The following is a 7,087-nucleotide window of genomic DNA, read 5'->3' on the forward strand; positions in this document are numbered from 1 at the left end:
CATCCCCCAACACGTTTGAAAACCCATCCACGTCGACGCTATGGGCGGCAGTAACTGTGGGTCCGCTCCGGTACGAGGCCCAATGAACGGGCAATGACAGTCACGTACGCGCCGTCATAAAAAAATCTGTGGTCCTGCCGATGATGGGCGGAGGGGAAATACTGGGCTAGACCGTGTGCTAGTGCGCACAGCCTCCTGTACAACAAACAATAAAAGAAAAAAAAACGTCCGTGCTCGTACACCACTCACGACTGTGGCCGCGAGCTGTAATAGAAGTAGCGAGCATCCTATGTAGATACCTACAGATAGTTTTAGTGAAATACATAAACAGAAATTAATAAATAATAATAATAATAATCACAATAATTACTGTAAGAAACGTACGTACCTGTACAATGGGTCACCAACATGTGAAATCCTCCCATTCGACTTGTCGTGCTCCAAGTACCTGCCGCCACAACCACCTGCCAAAACCCTAAAAGAGTGGGAGGTTCGATCTCCCACTGCGTATAATTGTTAGTTTCGATCTCCTCCTGCAGTTATAAACCGCTATAAACCGCAAACTAAACTAGCGTCATCGAACACCAAACACTAGCAAGCCTGAAAGAAACCTCAGGCGGAGGGGGAGGAGCATGTGGCTGTGCAGGCCTAGACGCCCCGTCTGATGTGACTGATTTGACCTGGTACGAGGTTCAGTGGGTGGTCAGAGACAATAGCCCTAGACGCCTATACGAGGTGTTTTAAAGAGTGTGGAAATAGGCAAGGTGTGTGAATATGTGCACCTTTCTTGTATGCTGCTACTTTCGGAAAATGGAATTATATTTTACTACTATTCATGTTGTAGTAGCGATGGAAAAATTAACGTCAAATACCTGAGGATATAAAGGTTAAAATATCGTTACAGATAAATAATGAACAACCAGAAAATAATAATTTAAGAACAGCAAAGAAATGAAAAATGATTGCCAAGCTTGTAGAATGGTGGAAGCCACCACATCAGGTGTGAACAACAATAGCCCAAACTTTTAAGGGCCCCACACGGCACAGAGGCTCGTCCACTGAAGTTAATGCTTGGGTCCATCCCTCTTTCTAGGAAGAAAGAATGCTTTGGTTTTAAATCATCCTCTTATAAATGAATTTAAATTATCATTCATTGTCTGTCATATCTTTAACCACTCGTTACACTTCCACTTCATCAATAATTATGTTTGTTGCTACTGAACCCTCCACCACCACCACCTGCTCCGTCATACAATGGTCACCACTATGCCGTCACTTTGAATTTGGTGAAATTCTTTCAGCAACAAATAACTTTGACGAATCAATAGTGATTGGGCATGGGGGTTTTGGAAAAGTTTACAAGGGTAAAATTGACAACGGATCAACTCTTGCAGCCATTAAACGATTGGATTCCATGCCAATCAAGGGGAATCCGAGTTTTGGGCTGAAATCGAAATGCTTTCCAGGCTGCGCCACTGTCATCTAGTGTCTTTAATTGGTTACTGTAACCATCAAAGAGAGATGATTCTCGTATACGATTATATGCCCCTTGGAACACTTGAAGATCATCTCCACAAAGTTGTTACTCCTCTTTCTTGGTGTCAGCGACTCAGGATTTGCATAGGTGCAGCTCGTGGGTTAGACTACTTACACACTGGTACGGGAATTGAGTTGGGTGTTATACACCGAGATGTCAAGAGCTCCAATATTTTGTTAGATGAAAGTTGGGCTGCTAAAGTTTCCGATTTCGGTTTGTCTAAAATAAGCCCAAATAATCCCCTGTCGACTCATGTCAGCACACTTGTTAAAGGCACTTTTGGTTATATTGATCCAAATTATTACGCCACCGGAAAGCTAACGCCTAAGTCTGATGTGTATGCTTTTGGGGTAGTATTGTTGGAAGTGTTATGTCGAAAGAGGGCAGTGGATGATAGTCTTGAGTGGGGATTAGCAACATGGGCTCAAGATGCTGTGAAAGAGGGTCGTTTGAAGGACATAATTGATTCTGATATAAGGGGTGAAATAACTCCAAAATGTTTGAAGCAGTTTGTTCAATTAGCAGAAAGATGTTTGGATGACCATCCAAAGCAACGTCCTAACATGGCTGAGGTTGTCCTTAGTCTTCAACATATACTGATCTTACAAGAGAAAACTGATAATACATGGCGAACCGCAATCATGACGAGAGTTGGTCGAATGTTTGACAAGTTCTCTTTCACTGGTCATGGACAGAGCTCAGGTATTCCAGTCTCCTCATTCATGTGTGCAAATTCTTTGAATTTTATGTTTGCCTATATTAATTAAAATAAAATTAAGACTGAATTACAAGCTTTATCCTTTATCTATATACCCAATTTCAAGTGGTGTCCTTTGTCTTTAAAATGGACGAGTTTTATCCTTAATGTTTTAAAATCTTATACGTTTTGCCCTTTACCCCTAACCCAGTTAATTTTAATTGTCAAGTAAAGGACATATTGGTCTTTTTACTTATTTATTTAGAAAACCATTTTAACTAATAATTAAAACAAAATTAATTATGTAATATATACACACAAATCTAAATACATATTTTCTCTCTAAAACACTCTCTCACTCTCAACACTCTTTCTCTTTGTAAACAAAATACTTTCTCTCAAGTATCCATCCTAGTTCCAACAGTTTCCATTTCTTTTTCCCAAATAACAAATCACCTTCATCAAACATTTCAAAAAACGAATTTTTCAAAATCTAAAAATTGCTTATTAAGGGCATGTTTGGCTAAGCTTTTTGAAACAATTTATTGATTTATTGGCTTTTTGGAAAAGTCACTATGGAGTGACTTATTGACTTATTGGCTTTTTTCTCTCACATATACCCTCATTGCCGAACATCATTTTGGAGCTTATTACTTTTTAAAAATCCAATAAGTCAATAAGTTATTTCAAAAAACTTAGCCAAACATGGCCTAAAGGGTACCTTATCTAAGGCATAAAGGAACAAGAAAGGGTAGCATCAGAGCTGAAAAACATTATTTTGAATAGATTGTACAAATTCAACAAATTAAAAAGCTAGAACTGAAATTAGGGTTAGATTTTGGTTTCGTTCTTTGTTTGGTAGAAATTGGGGCTATGTGATCAACAAGGGCCGCCGGTAGAAGGCAGAGAATGACCGGAGCAACGGCCGAATCCCCGGAAATCTGAGTGGGTTTTACGAGAAATTCGGCAACCATAATTGGGGCTTTCTGCCTTGTGGCGTTGGAAAAAAGAAGGCTTTATTATTCCTCCTTTCCACTTGGTGTTGTGTTTGCATCTCGAAAACGAACCTGGCAGCTCATTTTTCCAAGTGGAAGGTGGCTATGATAGTGTGATGGTGGTGGTGTGACAGTAAGACTAGTGGGTATGGGGAGGCTCATCCTCACGAGGATGGGTCGCCACGTAGGCGCCACATCACCATCTCATGGAGGATGGGCCTCCTTGCTTTTTGAGTGGGGTGGAGGATGGGGCTACCCCACCTAATTTTTTATTGTTTAATTTATTTTATTTGTTTAACTTTTATTGTCAAACTTTTTTATTTGTTTAATTTTATAAAAACAATTCAAAATTTAAATAAAAATAAAACATAAAATAAGATAATAAAATCCATTACATAACATAAATAAAAATTACATAACCTAAAAAAATTCCACTACCTAAAATTTATAAAAAAAGTAGATTTAAAAATTTATAAAAATTACAGTACTCGTCTTCGTCTTCGTCTTCATCACCGTCCCCGACGTTTGCGTTGTTCCATATGTGTTCTACCAATCCTGTTGAAGGTTTGCATGCGTGTAGTCGTTGGTTCGCGCGAACGAGTTTAAATCCTGTTGCGTCGGATCGACCGGGACAGTATTCCCGTAAGATGCATTCTCATCATACTCACAAATCGCCCGACCTTCGTCTTCAATAATCATGTTATGGAGAATGCAAGCGTACATACAAAGACGCATCCTCTTCGGTGTGAACGCACGTGCCGGTTGTTGAATGATGGCCCATTTTTTTTTTTGTAAAACACTAAAACAACGTTTGATGTCTTTTCTTGCAGCTTCTCGACACTTGGCGAATTTTTTCCTTTTTTCGTCCTCGGGAAATGGAATAGTCTTGACAATCGTAGACCAAGACGGATATATTCCGTCAGCAAGATAATACCCGAGTCTATAATCAACCCCAGAAACTGTAAAACGAGTGTCCGGACAGGTTCCATTAACGACATCGCTAAAGATCGCCGATTGGTATAGCACGTTGAGGTCGTTGGGTGAACCAAGGAGACCAAAGAAAGAATGCCAGATCCACAAATCTTGTGACGCCACGGCGTCAAGTATTAAGGTTGTATGGCCGTGATCACCTCGCGTGTATTGGCCTCGCTACGCATTCGGGCAGTTATGCCACGCCCAATGCATACAATCAATGCTACCGAGCATTCCCGGAAACCCGTGCCGTGCTTCATGAGCTTGGTACAACTGTTGGACATCATACACGTTTGGTTTCCGTAAATATTGTTTGCTATACAGTTTCACCACATTATAGCAAAACCGATACAAACATTCCCGCGTAGTTCTTGCCGACATCTGTAAGTACTCGTCCAAAGCGTCGGCCACTGTCCCGTACGCCAGTTGGCGAATGGCCGCAGTACACTTTTGTAACGTGGTGAACCCTTCATAATTCCGAGCATCGGGTCGTTGCGTGAAAAACGGGTCTAGCCCCGCCAAATCATCAGCAATCCGTGTGAATAACCGGCGACTCATTCGGAACCTTCGTCTGAAAATGTCGGCATTGTAAAGGGGTGCATCCGAAAAATAATCGTTCACCAATTTCTCGTGCGCTCATGTCGTAAAAAATATATAAATACCAGGAAATAAGGAATAAGGATAATAAAATTTAATAATGACAAACCTTGGCGGTCTCAGTTAATCCGTATTCGTCTGGTAATAACTCTTTCAGACGAGACGTCTTCCTCTTCCTCTTCCTCCTCCATAAGAATCTGCGCCGCCTTTACCACAACTTTTGCGAAAAACATCTCCTCTTCGTCCGAAGAAGACGAGGACCACCAAGAATTAGATGTCGTCGTGGATGAAAAGATATTTTTTTATAAAAGAATGGTATAAAAATGAGAGTGTTTTGGGTTGAAAGTGGGGAGAAAATTGTGAAAATGAGATGGTTTTATAGAAAGAGGGAATAATTTTTTTTTATTTAATGATATAGCCGTTTAACCGCTATTTTTTTATTCCATTCCATTCCTTCATTAGAGTGAAGGATTTCTAAGGAATGTTGAAATAGTCACAAATTTCATTGATTAAAGAAATTCATGAGATTTCAAATTCCTCCCTCCCCCAACCAAAATCAATTTTACAAAGAAAAACTTCCTAATTCCATTCCATTCCATTCCATGAAACGAACGCTACCTTAATCTTTGTAAATTCTATGTCAAAAAAAGTAATTGTATATGCTCATACCCCATATAGGTAAGGATTTTGGAATCCTCATGCCCAAGAATATAGATGATCAACCGCGCGCCACTCTTTATATGAAAATTCACACCCTTCTGGCTCTACTTTTTTAACAGCTTCTGGCTCTCCTGCTAGTACATATGTAACTTATCCTTCTGGCTCTCCTGCTGGTCACCGGTTTAGTTTTGCTGAGATTCAGGCTGCCACAAATAACTTTGATGAGGCTCGACTTATTGGTGTTGGTGGATTTGGTAAGGTTTATGTAGGTGTAATCGGTGATGGTATGACTAAGCTCGCTTTTAAAAGACACACCATGGAGTCTCAGCAAGGTCTGAATGAATATAAAGCAGAACTTGAACTGCTTTCAAAGGTTCGACATCGCAACCTTATATCTTTAATTGGTTACTGTGAAAACGACACTGAGATGATCGTTGTATATGATTACATGGCTCATGGACCACTAAGAGATCATCTATACAACACACAAAATCCACCATTAACATGGATTCAAAGGCTTCAAATTTGCATAGGTGCAGCACGTGGCCTACACTATCTTCACAATGGTACCAAAGACAACATGATCATCCATAGGGATGTGAAATCAACGAAAATCCTCTTGGATGAAAATTGGGTTGCTAAAGTGTCTGATTTTGGGCTATCAATGACAGGTCCTGCCACGGACCACAATGAGATAAGCACAGTTGTTAAGGGAAGTTTGGGGTATTTAGATCCTGAATACTTTCGGAGACAAATATTGACTGAGAAGTCAGACGTGTACTCTTTTGGGGTTGTGATTTTTGAGATCTTATGTGCCCGACGAGTCATCAACACACGACTTGCAAGAGAGCAAGTGAACTTAGTCGAGTGGGCGTTACACTGTCACCAAAAAGGCATTCTTGATCAAATTGTGGACCCTTACTTGAGAGGAAAAATTTCACCAGAGTGCTTTAAGAGAGTGGTGGAAACAGCTGTCAAGTGTGTTGCTAAGTATGGGGAAGAAAGGCCATCAATGAGGGATGTTCTCTGGAATCTAGAGTGTGCTTTGGTGCTTCAAGAGGGGCAGTCAAAAGACATTGACGAAAATCTGACGTTGTCAGACAATCTTAGTATAGCGAGTGAAGATTCAGGTGGTTTTGACACGTGTGCGGGTTAAGTACGTTAATTTGGAAATACTTTTGTTATGTTTTGGATTTGATATTTTATGAAATTTTATAAGTTTGTTAAACGCTATATATACTTGAAAGAAAGAAAGTTTTGTTAAACGTTATATATACTTGAAAGAATGAAAGTTGAAAGTCCAATAACTGTTTAAGCATTTGTACCAATAAATCATTGAATATCATGCTTTTAAGTTTAAAATTACTTTTGTAAAATGAATATTTTAGACAAGTAAACAGAACTTTCTTGTATGCGTTAGGTTTTAAGTTTAAAACTACTTTTGTAAAATGAATATTTAAGACAAGTAAACAGAACTTTCTTGTATGCGTTTGGTGGCACGATGATACTTTACTTTTCCGTTAGTAATCCAAATTTGCTGTTTAAAAAAATATATATGTAATGATCACTTGGAATGGGTCGGTTGTTTGATCATGGTTCGATGGTCTATTGATTGGTTCATTGAACCGG

General features: G+C 39.5%; 1 pseudogene; it reads left to right on the plus strand.

Annotated features, from left to right (window-relative positions):
* The first annotated feature begins 1,117 nt into the window (after window positions 1–1,117).
* LOC110877243 lies at window positions 1,118–6,729 on the plus strand (annotated as a pseudogene).
* The last annotated feature ends 358 nt before the right edge of the window (window positions 6,730–7,087 follow it).

This window comes from Helianthus annuus, chromosome 9 (genome assembly GCF_002127325.2).
Source record: "Helianthus annuus cultivar XRQ/B chromosome 9, HanXRQr2.0-SUNRISE, whole genome shotgun sequence".
Lineage (NCBI taxonomy): Eukaryota > Viridiplantae > Streptophyta > Magnoliopsida > Asterales > Asteraceae > Helianthus > Helianthus annuus.